This window comes from Citrus clementina, unplaced genomic scaffold, assembly GCF_000493195.1.
Source record: "Citrus clementina cultivar Clemenules unplaced genomic scaffold, Citrus_clementina_v1.0 scaffold_5, whole genome shotgun sequence".
NCBI classification, from domain to species: domain Eukaryota; kingdom Viridiplantae; phylum Streptophyta; class Magnoliopsida; order Sapindales; family Rutaceae; genus Citrus; species Citrus x clementina.
Window position 1 is genome coordinate 22,090,526 of NW_006262201.1, and position 18,121 is coordinate 22,108,646.

An 18,121-nucleotide genomic window follows, 5' to 3' on the forward strand; every position below is an offset into this window, starting at 1 on the left:
TTCCCTAAGGTTATGCATGCCTCCACCAGATGGAGATGACTTGGGTTTACTTGATGACTTATAAAAACCAACTGTATCCCAGTGTTGTGCATTTTCTGCTATATAGTCAAGATAGTCTAATGCATCTTCAGGACTTTTATCCCTAAACTCACCATTACACATCATTTTAACGACTTGTCTACCTTGGGATGTTAATCCCTCATAGAAATAAGACACTAATCTCCATGTTTCAAACCGTGATGTGGACAAATGTTAAGCAGTTCTTTAAACCTATCCCAACATTGGTAGAGAGTTTCTCCTGGTTTTTGAGTGAAAATGGTAATTTTAAAATATAAGTGTGCAACCCAAGAGGGCAGGTGAATTGGAATTTTAAAAATTATCCTAGCAAATCCACACAACAAGCAATCTAATGTCTTAATAAAAATTGAAAGCAATAAGTTCAATAAAAGCACAAGAACAAATGAGTAAGAGAGAAGAGAAACAAACATACGAAATTTTACGTGGTTCGGCAATCCCCGCCTACGTCCACGCCTCCAAGCGATCCAGGCTTGAGAATTTCACTATCCGAGCCTTTCCAAGGCTTCAACCGTTTACAATTGACTTCAAGGTGTCAATGAGCCTTTACAACAAAGAGATTATCTCCCAATCTCTTCACTCAAGTGTCTCACACACTCAAACTTTTACAATTAAGATGAAGAAATGAAAGTTACAATAAAACTCACTCAAAGAGTAGATATTCAAAAATGAAGAATAAGAAATGATTCAATGTTTTGTGATTTGCAAATTGAAAGCTCAAGATATCTCGTGTGCTTTTTGTTTATGCTTGGTGGAGAGCTTGAAAATGAGTTGGATTTGAGTTTATATAGTTTAAGCTAAAAAACTAGTCGTTATGCACATATTTTGGTCGTAACTGGCTTGCCATTTAGGAATCCAGTAAGCCGCTTTTATGTTACCGTTAAGGCAAAAATTTGAATTTCAGAATATCCGGCTTGCCGCTTTTCATATCCGGTAAGCCGCTTTTGAAATCCGAATTGCCGCTTGCGAAATCTGGTAAGCCGTTTATGCTCCAGAAGCTTACTGCCCAAAATCTGGTTCGCTGTTTAACATATCCGGTAAGCCGCTTGCTACAGTGACTGCTACAGTGAAATATTTCCTAAATTTACAGTTTAACCTAAAACTTTATAAAACTATATTATAGCCCAAAACGTTATGAAAGTTTGCAAATAGGTCCAATTTTAGAATTTTAAATAATGCTTTGTCAATCCCAAAACTTTTTGAAATTATGATTTCGCCCAAACTATGTGAAATTCTAGAATGACCCAAAAATATTTAAATAGTTTCAAATAGGTCCAAATCCGAAATTTAAAACATTATCAAAGATTTTAAAATATTTTCATTTTAGTCCAAAATACTTTAATTCCATAACATCATTTTCTTATTATAAAAGCAAAATTCATAAATCTTTGCTTAATCAATACATGTGATTTGTTATCATCAAAATCAATATTTATAGCCATATAGGCTAACAATCTTCCCTTTTTTTATGATGACAAAACACATTATAAAAAATTTAATCTAGTTATGAAAAGCTCCCCCTTAATCAATAAAATTGATTTAAAAATTATTTAACAAGACTCCCCCCGCATACATGCATATTTTCATAACACTTTTATAACACATATTAAATTATTCTCCCCCTTCATCATCAAAAAGAATAAAAGCTCCCCCTATCAATCATCAAAGTCGCAATACAAGCACATTAGAAAAAAAAAATACCCATAGACATAAGGAAATCCATATAATCCATAATAAACACTCAAAACAAATCCATATCATCCAAAACAAATACATAATCCAAAAGCATAATAACCATCCATAAAGTCGAAAATAAAAAGACATAATGCAGTAAATGAAATGTAGGTGTGTCCAAATACAAGCATAAGAGACTACGGAGGTGGTGAGGATAGTGGTGATGGAGGTGGATACGGATATGGAATGCCGAAGTGCTCAAAGTGGAGGCGATGTCCATGAATGAGCTGCTACTGCAGCTGCTACTGCTGCTGCGGAAACTCATTCTGCCGTAAAGCGAGTGTCCGCACCTCATCCATAAGCTGCTGAAGAGTAACCTCTTCAGCGGTAGGAGGCTGTGTAAGTGATGAAGCGGATGTAGAGGCACCAGGAGCTGAAGCAATAATGGGAGGATCTCGGCGTCGACGCTACCCTCGAAATGAGAGTGAGAAAACGGGTAGCTGATCGGCTGGAACCACAGTATTAAGTGGGCGATCATCACTTGGAGCAAGAAAGGTAAACTTGTTCTCTGTGTATTTGACCCAAGTGCCATTTTTCTACTCAAAGCCTAAGCTGAAGATAACATCATCCCCAATACCCTTAGACGGTCTACATGATGGTTCTAGATTCGGCACATCAAAGAATTTAAGGATTCAGGTAATGAAGTGACCATATGGAAGGGAGCGAGTAATCAAGGAAGGTATGGTGAACATGGTTCGGATAATGGTATAGCCCAAGTTAACCGGATGACGTCTAAGAATACAGTCAATCAAAGCAACGTCCCTATGAGAGACCTCATCTAAATGCCCTGATCTAGGAAGCACAATGGACTGAATAATACGAAGCAAAATGCGAGTTTGAAGACAAAGACACTGAGTGCGGAAGTGAATGGTACAATCCTCAACAGAAAGATCATTACACCGACAAATATTACGAACGGCGTCAACATGAACATAACTATCAAGTTTAGGAGATTTCCTAGGCGAACAAATTTCTAGGCCAAAATCGGATGATCCTAAGATAGAGTTTAATATGAAAACATCAAAATCAATCATAACTCCTCCAACATTAGTGATTACTCGAGTCTTGTTCTCCTCGGAAAATTCCATATTCGAGTAAAACACTTTCACCAAGTCGGGATACAAGCTCTCCTCAATCAAAAGTGCATCAATCCAACCAACATCTCTCAACAATTGAAATAAATTTCTATGACTAATATTGAGAGTATGCATCACATCCGGTAAAACATAAAACGTATTGAGTACCTCACGAGTGCTGAACCTTTGTTGAAACTGTTTGATCAAATGTTTCGTGCTCTAAAAGTGAGTGGACTCAAAATTGGATTGATTGGAGGTGCCCCCTGCTTGCCGTGACTGGTTGGTTGATTGAATCGGTTCTTTGCCTTTTCTTCGAACTGGCCATGAACTTGACATTGGGATTTGATTGATTTGAAGTTGAAAAAGACAGAAAATGAAGATGATGAAGATTGAAAGTATGTTGAGAAGCAATTTGGATAAAAACGGCTTGAGAGTGAGAAACTTAGAGAGAGAAAATTCGACTGAAAAACCTAGATTGACTTTGGGATCTAGAGATTTAGATGTTGAAAATGGAGTTTAAAGATCATTTTGAAAAAATGAAGTGATGGGGAATGATTTTCGTGACTCAATTTGATGCGAAAAAGGAAGAGAATGATGGATTTTGGAGTGAGATAGAGTGACGAACAAACGGTTTTTAGAGAGAGAGAGAGATCTGGTTGGCCGAATGAGAGGGAGAAGATGAACAGTTTATATAGCTCCCGAATCCGGCTTGCCGGATTTCACTAACCGGCTAGCCGGTTAGTGACCACAAACATAAAAGCCGTAAACAACTTGCCGGATACGTTATCCGATTTTCTAGATAGCTTCCAGAATGGGTCAAACATGCATTTGGCTTGTCGGTTTCAAGTCAGAATTAAGCTTCACGAATTCGGCTTACCGGATTTAAGAACCAGTTAGCCGATTGTGAGGCAGAAACATGCAAATCGTAACCGATTTTTTGGATTTGAAGAACCGGCTGTCTGGTTTTGAGGCAGAGAGGAAGCTTAACAAATCCGGTTTTCCTGATTTAATAACCGGTTGACCGGTTTGCGTTCAGTGATCTCTAGAATACATCCGGCTTTCCGATTTGATAAATTCGGTTTTCGAATGTTGACCCGAGAGCAACCAAAGCTAATCCGGCTTACCGGTTTGATAAATCCAGTTATCCGAAATTTGTTCCGAGAGGAATCAACAAGAAAGCGTTTTTCCGGATGAGAGGAAGTGGTATATCGGTTTAGACTTGGAAATCTATTTGGCTCTAATTAAATTTTGGCAAGCTCTTATACTTGTATTACACACACCATTTTATTATTGGCTTTTAAAATTGATTAATTTTAAATTATTTTGAGATTTAAAACTTTTCAATAAGCCATTTAATGCATGAAACATAAAATCATAAAATTACAAGCATATCAAGTTATCTAATTCATGAAGCATAAATCCATATAATAACAAACATATCAAGCCATGTATTAAAACATAAGTCAAGCTGCAACATTCATCATTCCAAGCTCATGTCTTATCTTTATAAAATGCTCTTCGCTAAGAGGTTTTGTAAAGATATATGCAAGCTGATTTTCAGTAGAAACAAATTTAATTACAACATCTCCTTTTTTAGCATGATCTCTAAGGAAATGATGTCTAATTTCTATATGCTTAGTCCTAGAATGTTGAATGGGATTCTTGGAAAGGTTTATAGCACTAGTATTGTCACACAAGATAGGTATTTGATCAAGTTTAATACCATAGTCTCTAAAGGTTTGTTTCATCCAAAGAATTTGTGCACAACAACTACCTGCAGCAATATATTCTGCCTCGGTGGTTGATAGCGCAATCGAGTTTTGTTTCTTACTAAACCAAGAGACAAGTGAATGGCCTAGGAAGTGACATGTTCCACTAGTACTTTTTCTATCAACCTTATATCCAGCAAAATCGGTATCCGAATAACAAGTCAATATGAGTTCCCCTAAGATACCAAAGGCCAAGATTAATGGTGCCAATCAAATATCGAAAAATGCGTTTGACAGCAAGTATGTGTGACTCTTTAGGACAAGATTGAAATCTAGCACACAAGTATACACTAAACATAATATCAGGCCTACTAGCAGTCAAGTAGAGTAAGGATCCGATCATACCTCGATATGTCTTGATATCAACTTCCTTACCTTTCTCATCTTTGTCTAGCTTGATGGTGGTACTCATTGGAGTGCTTTTTGCAGTTCCATTATCATAACCAAATCTTTTGAGTAGATCTTTCATGTACTTGGCTTGATTTATGAAAATTCCTTCCTCATTTTGTTTGATTTGGAGTCCAAGGAAGTACTTCAACTCTCCCATCATACTCATCTCAAATGTTTTGCTCATATAAGATGAAAAATCTTTACACAACAACTCATTAGTAGAACAAAAAATAATATCATCAACATAAATTTGAACAATAAGTATATCTTGGTTCTTATGCTTAACAAATAAAGTTGTGTCCGCTTTTCCCATTGAAAAATCATTATCCAACAAGAAGTTTTTAAGCCTATCATACCAAGCTCTAGGTACTTGTTTTAGTCCATACAAAGCCTTAGATAACTTGTACACATGATCTGGAAATTTTTCATTTTCAAAACCAGGAGGTTGTTTCACATAAACTTCCTCCATAATATAACCATTTAAGAAAGCACTCTTGACATCCATTTGATATAAAATAAAATCTTTATGACATGCATATGCTAACAACATCCTAATGGATTCTAACCTTGCTACAGGTGCAAATGTTTCATCAAAATCAATTCCTTCTTCTTGGTTGTAACATTGAGCCACTAATCTAGATTTATTTCTTACAACCACACCGGATTCATCCATTTTATTTCTAAATACCCATTCAGTGCCTATAATGGATTGATGTTCTAGATTAGGAACTAATTCCCACACATTGTTTCTCTCAAATTGATTCAACTCCTCTTGCATTTCCATAATTCAAGATTCATCATTTTCCGCATCCATAAAGAATTTGGTTCAATTTGAGAGATAAATGCAACATGCTCACATGTGTTCTTAATGGATGATCTAGTGGTAAAACCTCGTGAGGGATCTCCTAAAATTACATCCTTAGGGTGAGAGGAAACATACCTCCACTCCTTAGGGAGTGTTTAAGAAGTACCTTCATTTTGCTCTACATTTGTTTCTTCATGATGTTCCTCTTGAATTCCATGTGGTGCGTCTTTTTGGTTGTCATTTGATGCTTCTTCTTGTTGTTCTTCTTCTGCATTATCATCAACAACGACTTTCTCCGTAGAGGAGGGATTAGACTCATCAAATGTAACATGCATAGATTCTTCCACAACTAAAGTTCTTTTATTATAAACTCTATAAGCTTTGCTTGAGTTTGAATAACCAAGAAAAATGCCAATATCAGATTTTGAATCAAATTTACCAAGATTATCTTTTGTGTTCAAAACAAAACATTTGCATCCAAAGACTTTAAAATAACCAATGTTGGGTTTTCTATCTTTCCAAAGCTCATATGGAGTTTTATTAAGATTAGGTCTAATCAACACACGATTCAAAACATAACAAGCGGTGTTGACGGCTTCGACCCAAAAATACTCAGGCAGAGAATTTTCATTCAATATGGTCCTAGTCATTTCTTGGATAGACCTATTCTTTCTCTCTACTACTCCATTTTGTTGTGGAGCCCTAGGTGATGAAAATTGATGTTCAATGCCAAAGTAATTACAAAAATTTTCAAATGCATGATTTTTAAATTCTCTACCATGATCACTTCTAATACAAGTAATAGAATAACATTTTTCATTTTGAACCTTTTTATAGAAAATTCAAAATGCATCAATGGCATCATCCTTATTAGCTAAGAACAATACCCATGTGTATATAGAATAATCATCCACAATTACAAATGCATAAAATTTACCACTTAAACTAGCATATCTAGAAGGTCCAAACAAATCTATGTGAAGTAATTGAAGTAGTTTTGAAATAGAGACATGATTCTTTCTTTTGAAGGAAGTTTTGATTTGTTTTCCAAATTGGCAAGCTTCACAAATTCTATCTTTTTGAAAACTGATTTTTGGAAGACCTTTAACCAAATCATTTTTCACAATTTTTGAAATCAAATCCATGCTTGCATGACCTAATCTTCTATGCGACAACCAACCATCATCATGCAATGCGGAGAAACATTTATCATTTGTCGATGCACAATCTATATTAATGATATAGACATTAACACATCTATTTCCTACAAACAAAACTTTCTCATTACATGCATTCTTAATAACACATTTTGATTCATCAAAGATAACTCTATATCCTTTATCACATAATTGACTAATACTAAGCAAGTTGTGTTTCAAGTTTTCAACCAAACACGCATTTTCAATGAGAGTAGAGGATATATTACCAAAATTTCCAATGCCAATGATTTTTCCTTTTGAATTATCTCCAAATGATACATCTCCACCATTTTCGATCTTAGTAAAACTTGAAAACCAAGAATAATTCCCTATCATGTGTCTTGAACAACCACTATCCAAGTACCACTTATTCTTCTTCTTCTTTAAGCCCTTGTAGAGAAAATCTCAAGTTTTAGGTACCTAAACCTTCTTGGGTCCTTGAGAGTTAGCAATGGTTCCTTTCGGAACCCAAACACATTTCACACCATAATATGCATTTCTTTTCACTGCACATCTATTTTTTATATGACCATCTTGATTACAATAATGACATACAATTTGATTGTTAGTAGATGTATTCTTCATAAAATAACTTTTGTAAAGTTTTTGTTTCAAATTTGGTTTATAACCAATGCCACTTTTGTCAAATACACATTTATGTGAGTTTAGCAAATTGTCCAGCATCTTTTGCCCATTTGTGAATTTTAGCACAATTTCATTTAGTTCATTGCTCTTCTTTCTAAGCATTTTATTTTCATTTTTCAAGTCATTCATGTGTGACTCTAAGTGCTCATATGGAGTACTAGAATTCTCAAATAATGCAATGCTATCATGCAATGTTTTATTTTCTAATTCTAGGCATGTAATCTTTGCACTAAATGATTCAATTTCATTTTTAAGTTCTATCATCTTTATTTTAAGACATATATTCTTTTTACCAATCTTCATCAGCTCATCATGTAAATCCTTAAAGGCATCATGTAAGTCATCATATGTAGGAAGAACACTTACCTCATCAAGTTTATCACATGATTCTTCCCCAAAGGCCATGTCATCATCACTTATTTCCTCATCGCTATCATCCCATGTGGCCACCATAACTTTCTTCTTGAGTTTCTTGAGAAGAGGACATTTCGGTCGTATGTGTCTGGGCTTCTTGCATTCATAACAAGTGATTGGCTCCTTCTTCTCCTTCTTATTCTTGTAGCCTCTGAACTTTCTCTGCTCATTATTCTTTTTGTAAAATTTTCTGAATCTTCTAGCCAACATTGCCAATTCCTCATCATCCATTTCGCTTTCCTCATCACTCTCACGTTTTGAGGCCTTAAGAGTAATATTTTTCTTCTTTTCCTCATGCCCTTTTTCAGCTGCCAAATCTTCTTCATATGAAATGAGAGAACCAATTAAATCATCAATAGGTGATACATTTAAATCTTTGGCTTCCTCAATGGCAGTCCTTTTTGGTCTCCATTCCTTAGGTAGCGACCTAATGATTTTCTTAACTTTCTCGCTATTTGAAAAGGTCTTTCCTAGGGCTCCTAGAGTGTTCACTATGTCTGTAAATCTAGTACACATAAAGTACACATTCTCATTTTGTTCCATTTGGAACAATTCATATTGTCGAGTGTACCTACTTATTTTAGATTCTTTTACTTAGTTCATGCCTTCATAAACAACTTCAAGTTTATGCCAAATCTCATTAGCACTTTCGCAACTAGACACTCTATGAAACTCTTTCGTATCTAGTGCACAAAACAAGGCATTCATGGCCTTGGAATTTAGAGAAGTTTTTCTCTTTTCAAATTCATTCCATTCCCGTGAAGGTTTTGGAATATCTTCCCCGACTTCATTTTTAGTCAAAGGCATGAAAGGACCATCATTAACGATTTCCCAAATTTCCTAATCTAAGGCTTGCAAGTAAATTCTCATCCTAGTTTTCCAATATGGGTAATCGTTTCCATCAAAGTAAGGTGGTCAAGTGGTGGATTGTCCTTCCCTAAATGTGGAATCATTTTGAGTTACCATTGATCTTTAGCTCTAGACGGTTAAGTCTAAATAAGAGCACATTGCTCTGATACCAAATGAAATATAAGTGTGCAACCCAAGAGGGGGGGTGAATTCGAATTTTAATAATTATCCTAACAAATCCACACAACAAGCAATCTAATGTCTTAATAAAAATTGAAAGCAATAAGTTTAATAAAAGCACAACAACAAATGAGTAAGAGAGAAGAGAAACAAACACACGAAATTTTACGTGGTTCGGCAATCCCCACCTACGTCCACGCCTCCAAGCGATCCAAGCTTGAGAATTTCACTATCCGAGCATTTCCAAGGCTTCAACCGTTTATAATTGACTTCAAGGTGTTAATGAACCTTTACAACAAAGAGATTACCTCCCAATCTCTTCACTCAAGTGTCTCACACACTCAAACTTTTACAATTAAGATGAAGAAATGAAAGTTACAATAAAACTCACTCAAAGAGTAGATATTCAAAAATGAAGAATAAGAAATGATTCAATGTTTTGTGATTTGCAAATTGAAAGCTCAAGATATCTCGTGTGCTTTTTGTTTATGCTTGGTGGAGAGCTTGAAAATGAGTTGGATTTGAGTTTATATAGTTTAAGCTAAAAAACTAGCCGTTATGCACATTTTGGTCGTAACCAGCTTGCCGTTTAGGAATCCGGTAAGCCGCTTTTATGTTACCGTTAGGGCAAAAATTTGAATTTCAGAATATTCGGCTTGCCGCTTTTCATATCCGGTAAGCCGCTTTTGAAATCCAGATTGCCGCTTGCGAAATCCGTTAAGCTGTTTATGCTCCAGAAGCTTACTGCCCAAAATTCGGTTTGCCGTTTACCATATCTGGTAAGCCGCTTGCTACAGTGGCTGCTACAGTGAAATATTTCTCAAATTTACAGTTTAACCTAAAACTTTATAAAACTATATTATGACCCAAAATGTTATGAAAGTTTACAAATAGGTCTAATTTCAGAATTTTAAATAATGCTTTGTCAATCCCAAAACTTTTTGAAATTATGATTTCACCCAAACTATTTGAAATTATAGAATGATCCAAAAATATTTAAATAGTTTCAAATAGGTCCAAATTTGAAATTTAAAACATTATCAAAGATTTTAAAATACTTTCATTTTAGTCCACAATACTTTAATTCCATAACATCATTTTCTTATTATAAAAGCACAATTCATAAATCTTTGCTTAATCAATACATGTGGTTTGTTATCATCAAAATCAATATTTATAGCCATATAGGCTAAGAGATTTGTCTTTTGAAAGAATTTGTTCTGTGGGGTGGGAAGAATTTTTTCAAAAATTGTGCTTGCATTTCATCCCAAGTTCTGATGGATTCTGACCTAAGATTTTGTAGCCAAGTTTTAGCTTTATCTTTTAGCGAGAGGAAAAAACTTAAGCTTGATTATATTCATGCTACAATTTTGATCAGTACAGATGTTACAGACTTCCTGAAATTCCCTTAAATGCAAATATGAATTTTCATACTCAAAATCATGAAAAGTAGGAAGAAATTGAATGATACCATGTTTGAAATTAAAACGTGATGCATCAGGAGGGAAAACTATGCATGATGGTGACCCTGTTCTAGTAGGATGCATGAAATCTCTAAGGGTCCTAGGTTGTTCATGAAGATTTTGCAAGGCTTGGTCATTTTCGTGCTCCGAAAAATTTTCAGCTCCTTTGTCAGCCATATTTAAGGGTGGTAAATGTGATTTTCTAATTAATCTACCATTATTTGTACGAGGCTAACGACGCATGCAATGCTAATGATGTGTGCTAAACTAATGATGCAAAAATGCTAAATGAAAATTGCAGAAATAAAAATAAATTGGAAATTAAATAAGCAAAAAAAATACGAAATAAAAATAAACAAACTGAAAAATAAATAAATAAATTAGGTGGTGAAACCAGCCATTAAAAAAAACAGTTTAGGCGGTATTTTAAAACCAGCCATATAATAAAACATAAAATTAAATAAATTAATGCACAAAAATAAATAAACTGAAATTAAAATGCTAGGCGGTAGAACCGACCATATAAATAAAAATACATAAATTAATAAAATTTAAATAACAGTCATGCGGTAGAATCGACCATTTAAAATAAATGCGGAAAGTAAATTACAGAAATTTAAAGAAATAAATTTGATTTGGGGACTGATTTGCAAAGGTTTTTTTGGCTAAGATGAAGTTTCTCATAAATTTTATAGATAATGTTAAGGTTTGAAAAGAAGAGGGGTGCTAACTGAAGTTTTACAAAAAGAGAATAAAATAGAATCATGGAAAGATGGTAACGACAAAACAAACAAAAATAAATAAAAATAAAATAAAAATAAAGTAAAGTAAAGACAAACGAATATCAAATTTAGAAAACTCCCCGGCAACGGCGCCAAAAATTTGACACGACTCAAAAGTGTGTTACTCTTAAGTATAAGAGTATCTAGTTATAATATAACCCGGTGAGACCGGGATCGAACCACAGGGAGTTTTAAATCTAGTAAAACTAAGAAAATTAATTGTGGTGAAAAGAAATTATTTGAAATCAATTTAAAAATAAGCTAAGGTTTAGGATCCACTCTCTGTATTCAAACTATAATTTTAATACTCTCTCATTTATATTTTACCTCACTTTTACCAATTAATTATTATATCATTTAATTCTATATGTGTGGATAAATATAGAATAAAGTACCTAATGTGACACACTATATTAATGTGTCGACATTATGTCAAAATACCATAAAATCCAGTGAGATTTATAAATTAACATGATATAAAAATAATTAGAAAAGAATTAAAAAAACTCATTTGAGAAAATAATAATAATTAATAGTTTGAAACATTGAGCTTCACTCTTCACATCAGCTTAATAAAATTAGCTACTCATATTGAAAGAAAACACAACACTCTTTTTATTTGATAAACGTTTTGAAATATATTACAAAGAAAATTGATACAAACGGAAATAAGAAAAGAAAAGAAACAAAGAAACAAAGAAAATCTTCAATCTCGGCTTCAGCTCTCAAATTTTGCTCTCCAACTTCCCCCTGCTCTTCAATTTCTCCTCCCTTTTTATAGGCAACAATTGCCTTTAACTTTCTTTATTTTATTATTTATTTATTATTTTATTATTATTTTAAAATATATAAGTGTGTTGAAATGTGTGATGGTCAGGAGGTGTAATGGCCTCCTGACCATCACCAACATGTTTTTGTTCTTTTGTTATTTTTTTTTCTTTTTTTTTATTGATTATTTATTATTACATCTCTTCAATTTTGTTCCAATAGTTCTTTTTTGTTCTCGCTTTCAATTCTAAGTCCATCTTTATTCCTGAAAAATATTTACAAGATAAAAATTAACAAATTACGAATTAATTTAACATAAAATAAATTTGGGGAGTATTAAAATAATTTAGAAATAATGAACCCATTAATCAACACAATAAGTGAAAAACTAATAATTTTATCCTTATTAAATGTAAAATTTTTAGTGTCAATCACACCCCCAACCAGTTTATTGTTAGGCCCTAAAAATTTAAGCGATAAAAGTTTAGTAAAATTTTGAACTCAAATTGAAAATCATTTTTTTAAAAAAATTGTGTTTACTTCTTCTATCAGATTAATGACAACAATCAAATAAAAGTATAAGCATTATCTTCAGCCTAAAGAAAATCACACTCAGCTCAACTGCTTGATTTGTGGGGATAAACGAACTCATTGTGCCAATACCACATGCGCCAGACATGACGCCAAATAACATTGACCTATCCTTCTCATTAGTGATCCTCAAGTGGTTTTTCATATTATAAACAATCCATGCATGAACATCCAATGTAAAACAAGTATGACTTGTGTGTTTCGAAAAAAGGGCTAACCAAATGCGTTTAGAGTCAACATAATCACCAACTGCATGGAGAGCATCCTCTATGATATGCCCACACCGCATGCAAGTACTATCATTAAGCACATGCCTTCGCGATAATTTAGCATTATTTTTCAATCTATTATGCATCAGCAGCCAAAGAAAGCACTGAATGCTTTGGGGGCCTCTCAATCTCCAAATCAAAACCCAAAGGGAATTATTTTCATTTAGCATCGGTCTAAAGAGGGATAAATAAGCTGACCTCACGCTAAACGAACCAGACCGCGATGGATCGCAATAACAACAGTTAACTTCATCGCTAACAAAAAGGGGCATAGTGCCTGCTATTTTGAAAATTATATGGTGGGGTAGAAAAGAAGCAAAACAGTCCCAGTTCCAAGCACCATTATTATCGATAAAATTAGCTACACACTCATTTAATATGTTTTCAGTGATTGTACCGAAAGTATAAGATTGTAACCAAAGCCCATCCTCCAGCCAATAATCTTTCCAAAATCTAGCCAACTTCCCATTCCGAATAGCCCATCGAGTCCCTTAGAGAACCTCATTCCATACGTTTCCCATGAATTTTCATAAAGGAGAACTATATCAAGTAGGATGTTTTAGAGGAAGGTTTTCTTTATTAATGCCATATTTAAACATCAATACTTGAATTTAGAAGCTGTGGGGTGATTTAATATGACCCCAACCAATTTTCATTAGCAAGGCTTTATTCATGAGATTAAGATCTTTAAGGCCAAGGCCCCCACATAAATTAAGGAGTTGTACTCTATCCCACTTAATAAGGTGTATGCGATAAGTCTCGTCAATCTCGGTCTAGATAAAATGCTTGCAAATCTGATCAATTTTATTACGAATACTTAGAGGTAGCATGAAGGTCTGCATGGAATAGGTTGGGAGAGCCAAAATGATCGACTGCGTTAATGTTATCGGACCTACAAGAGAAAGATGTTTGGTTGTCCAGCCTGGAATTCTCTGTAGTGCTAATGGTGGTCAAGGATAAGGTACTAGTTTCCGTGGGAGACATTGAGTTTGCATAAGAAATCTGGGAGATTTCATAGAGAATGTATGAGTTAGTGACAATGGTAAACATGATTAAACGCGTGAACTAACATAAAATGAAATACAAAAACTAAATGATAGAGCACGAGTTTTGAAAAAAGTTTATTTTTCAATCCACCATCAATTAAACAGAAGCAAGCCACTGTCATTCTAAGTAAACAAACATAACAAAACCACCTAAATAGGAATAATTTTTCAATATAGGAATCTTGAACTTTTCATGAAAAAAAATCAGTTTACAATATTATAGGTACGTGAAAAATAAAGTTTATAACATTGTAAATCAAATCACCAGCTAGAATCTAACTCCACCTACATGGTTTAGTAAACAACTATAACATTGCATCCAATAATGGCGTCACCAGATTTAAAATTCGCTCGATGCATCTGACCAATTGCATATCCACCAGTCAATAGGAACTCGCCAGTGCCACCGACGATGGGCATCTTACGGACAGGAACAATCGACCTGTTGTTGCCAAGAAGGCTGATACAGCTGCTATTATTAGGACCATCAACGAACACAAAGCTCATGGACATGATGATACCTAGTTGATGCTGACAAGCCGACCCGTAAAGCCCTTGAGCACGACCAACCAGCTTTGATTGAGGACTAGTAGTTTCTATCGACGAATCATCCGCCAAATCACAACGCAGAAATGAGTTGGTGACTTGTAAGTATCAGTGGCTTGAGCAATGCTTTTTGCCACTACGTTTTTTTTTTTTTTTGTTGTCTCTTTTGCGAAATCAAGCCCCGTACCCAAAGTCTCTATGATCGTATTGATGTTGCTGCCACCGGGCAAATGATGAGCAACAAAAAAACTGCTTAAAACATTGCAGTAACTTTAAAACAAGGCATGAAATTAAAAGGAAGAGAATAGATGATGCACTTTTGAAGGTAGAAAAGAAGGATGATTCAAGATTCATTTCAAATTTTTTTGAAGTGTTTTGATCAGTGAATATCCAAAGGCTGCTTAACTACAAAGGTGAAGTGGGAAGAAATTTTGACATTTTGTTACATTGAGCTAGCCAGCGAATGTATATGAGGGGCTTCACTTGTACACATAAAAAAGGAAGATTAATTACTCATGGTTTTTTATTAAGAAAAAAATGGCTTGCTTAAAATATAGAGTGTGGTTAATTTCATTGAAGGACATGACTCAAAGGAAAAGAAAAAGAAATCTAATAATAAACTAAACAAAAAATAATGCCAAAAACAATAAATTTAATTAAATGTACATTGAAATTACCTTTATAATGCAACAAGATATTAAAATCAATAGTTAACGCTAATAAATGAAGCATAATTTATTTAATACTTATTTATGGACTCTTTCAATTCCATTAAAGCCACTGCAAGTCATTTTTCAATATCCACCTAGATAAATAGAGGCTCATGCCTTTCTGATTCTTCCACTTCTCTTTCAATTCTAATTAAGCCGTTTGCAATTCTCTTAAGAAATTAAAAAATGTCAAAGAGTCTTACTTTCATCATTTTGGCTTTGCTTGTAGTGGCAAACACTAAAAACATGCTTATTTCAGCTAGTAGAACTGGCCAAGGATCTAAGCCAGAGGCTTTATTTTCTATTAACCCTATAGCATCACCTGACATTGTTGATTGCTCAGGGCTCACAAGTGAAGAGTGTTTGATTGAGATGATTAAGAAAGCACTTGTAGACTATCGATACCCCTGCCCTGAGGGGGGTGCAAATGATATTGTTAATAAGTTATTTATTTTACCTTGTAGGAGTGCTTTTGCAATAACGATCAATTACTGTGAAATTGAATTCGTGTTTTTAATAAAATAAAACATTAATCCATTATGCATAGGTAATATTATGTCATATGTTTTTGGTGTGTGTATCTCCTACTGCTTTGTTATAGATGCATCGTCGAATCAATCTTCGATAAATCAGTTTCTTTAAATAATAGCAATTATCAACCAATCAACATTACTCTATTGGTACCATTTGTAATATTTAAATTTTAAATCTATCTACTTTTAGGGTGAGATTATTGATTCCTAAGAAAAATAATAAAATAAACCCTCATTATCGAAATCCTATATTACTAAGCTGTCTGATTTAATTTAATGTTAAACTTTAATTTAACCCCTGAAAATGTCCAGACTTACCTACATTTATTGCTAAGAATATGATTTAAAAGTTCATCAATGTGCACCTCATTTATGCTCATCTTTTGAAGAACAAATAGGGTGGATTGAGATTTTCATGCTTTTGGAGGGTAAATTAAAGATAATTGTTAGGAGGGAACGAATTGAAGTTTGTTTTTAAATGCAAAGATGTATTCTTTTAGTTTTTTTGAGATAGTTTGTTTGACTTTAATTTAACATATGTTTTTGTAATTGAAATATAGATACTTCTTTATTTTTGTTATTCAGCTAAGTAATATAATATTTATATTTAATTGATCACTTAAAAAATGTTTATGCATTAATATGTTAATTTTTTGCGGCTTGTAAGGTAAGAATTTTTTTTATAAGAAAATAATGCAAGCAACAATAAGAATTAAGATTAATCATATAATGATGCAAACTATGGACATGCTAATTAGTTGGTACACAGAATCTTAATCAATGATGTCTGGTTTCAGCTTTCCTTGTTTTTTCTTTCTTCGGTAATGCTCTTGAGATGTTATGAATTAAACAAACATATGTTCCCAATTATGCACTCTTATCATATAGGGAGCATCATAAACAGAGGAAAAAAAAAATTCAAGTTTGGTGACCAAAAAGACTTGAAACAATGCCTAATGTCTTTGAAAGTAGTAGAGGATTCAACACAACTGTGTGGACTGAATAGAGAAGTAGTAGCAAATAGAACACTCAACATAAAAGGCACCAAAAAAAATATCATTAAAAGGTTGTTACAAGTGAATAAAAGTTACAGATTTTATTTTGAAATTAAATTCTAAAAATAAATTTAAGAGTTAGTGTTTCATTTTCTAGATGTAAATGCCCTTAACCAATTTCATTTTAAAAACACACCAAAATCCAAGTAATTTTTTTGCTCTCCTCTCTCAACTAAAATCTTTCTATCTTAGACTTCACGTGATGGAGTTTCCAACACTAGTTTGAAGTTCACAAGACTAGTCAGGTTATGTTGCAGAGACCATTTGACTTTGTAATATCCTATGGGATAGTTGCTAATATAACCTAAGTACTACTGCGAAAATGACAAATCCTTTTTAAGGACATTGTAACTGCACATGCCTCAGTTTAATTTATGTTCTTCTCTTTCTTATTGATCTATACTAGAGAAATTATCTTTTCACCAACTCTGTTTTATCATATGTATATCCAGACACCACCAAATTTTAACATGTTCTTTGCACCACCATCATTTCTGAATTTGTATTAATCGACTAATTTGACAATAATAAAAAAATAAAATGACCATTTTACCCCTAAGTGATCTAAAAGACCATTTTATCCCACGAAATTTTTAATTAAAAAACTATGATTACCATTTAATTAATTGATAAAATATTATTGAAAAATCAACATGCGCGTACTATTTAATTAATGGATAAAATATTATTGATTTTTTCAATTCTTTTGACCTAAAAAATGTGTAATTCTCATCTTAAATATTTTCATTTTTTTTATCAATCGTACAGTCACAATTATCAAACAACTTTCATTTTTTAAATTAATCACCAAAATAACAATTGTTTGAACTAATTTTGAATAATAAAAAATTATAAATTGGAAAATGTATCGAGTAAAAATTATAATTATAAAAATTAACATCTCAGATTTTGAGATTTTTTTCTATTAAAATCAAAGGTATTCTCATAACTATAATTTTTTTATTTTCAAAATTTTTGTAGGATAAAATAGTCTTTCATTTCATTCAAGAATAAAATGGTCATTTTATTTCATTTCTTAGTGTGAAAGTAGTTCACTGAAAGAACTTTAGAAACAAAGTGTGAAAGAACAAGTTAAAAATTTGTGGTAGTTAGATATATGTATGACAAACAGTGTGTGCAGAGATATTTTCTTCATACTATTGTATATATTAGTAATAAAAATTTGTTTCATAAACTCATGACAGTGTGTAGCTAGCTTTAG

The 18,121-nt window shown here is 33.2% G+C and overlaps 1 non-coding gene and 2 pseudogenes across 1 annotated transcript; 2 read left to right on the top strand and 1 right to left on the bottom strand.

Moving 5' to 3' along the window:
• Window positions 1-18,121, top strand: part of LOC112098026 — a 205,229-nt pseudogene that overhangs the window by 172,718 nt on the left and 14,390 nt on the right.
• Window positions 232-339, top strand: LOC112098654. Its single transcript, XR_002905764.1, has one exon. It is a non-coding gene; the product is annotated as a small nucleolar RNA R71 (small nucleolar RNA).
• Window positions 14,350-14,955, bottom strand: LOC112098338 (annotated as a pseudogene).